Source organism: Myotis brandtii, unplaced genomic scaffold (genome assembly GCF_000412655.1).
Source record: "Myotis brandtii unplaced genomic scaffold, ASM41265v1 scaffold632, whole genome shotgun sequence".
Lineage (NCBI taxonomy): Eukaryota > Metazoa > Chordata > Mammalia > Chiroptera > Vespertilionidae > Myotis > Myotis brandtii.
Genome location: NW_005370419.1, coordinates 560,811 through 561,660, shown reverse-complemented (window position 1 = coordinate 561,660; position 850 = coordinate 560,811). Strand labels below are relative to the sequence as shown.

At 63.9% G+C, this 850-nt stretch overlaps 1 long non-coding RNA gene across 1 annotated transcript in view; it reads left to right on the top strand.

The window, feature by feature from the left end:
* LOC102262444 overlaps positions 1-839 on the top strand; it is a 5,626-nt gene extending 4,787 nt beyond the window's left edge. Inside the window, exon 3 of the long non-coding RNA XR_314380.2 lies at positions 106-839. This is a non-coding gene — a long non-coding RNA (uncharacterized LOC102262444). The remainder of the gene's footprint in view (positions 1-105) is intronic.
* The last annotated feature ends 11 nt before the right edge of the window (positions 840-850 follow it).

Here is an 850-nt window from a genome sequence, read left to right as displayed (position 1 = left end):
CTTCGCAGCTAGGACCCCGAGGGGGCGGGGAGCCTGGCCCTGCGGGCGGCCACTATCACTGCCCATCCATCCCCATGACAGGCCCATTTTCTCCTGGTTTTACAGGACCTTTCAGAGCAGGAAATGCGATCTGCTGGCTGATTGATGTCTTCACCTGGCCTTTGTTCCCGAGCCTCCGCTCTGCCCGCCTCTGCAGGGCTGCGCCTCCTCCTCCAGGGTCCAGGCCTCTCAGAGGACATTCCAGGGTCCCCCTCTGTCCCCTCCAGGCACGGGCCCCAGTGTCCAGGCCCCCCCCTTCTGTCCCCTCCAGGCAGGGACCAGGCTTGCCTCTGCCTCTGACACGGGGAAGGCTAGTCTAGGGGTAATTTCAACTTCCCGCAGAGGGGCCCCCTGGCCACAGCCCCCCGGCACCTGCACAGGTGAGGAGCCTATGGGCCGGGGAGAAGGGTGGCTGAGCGGCACCTGGGGAGGGCGTGGCCCTAGGAGGGGCCTGCTGCAATAAGTGTTTCTTTGTGCGTTACCTCGGCTTTTGTTTTGAATTCTTCCCTGAGGTTCCAGCTGAGCCCTCCTAGCACACCTGGGGACAGGTGGGGGCCTTTCCCGCCATCTCTGGAGGAGGGGCAGGGGGGGCCTTAGCGGCACCTCCTGAAATAACGAAAACCTTTGCGTGCAGCCAGCCAGCTCTCGCTGTTCTGACATGGTCTCGAGCGTGTTTAGAAAACTTAGTGGCACGAGAGTTCAGCTCAAGGTCACCTGTCCCCAGCTCTGCCAGGCGCGGTCCCCCACCCTCCCAAGGAGCGGGAGCCGGGGAGCCGGGGACCGTGGTGCCTTCCTCTGTGCCCCCAGGTTC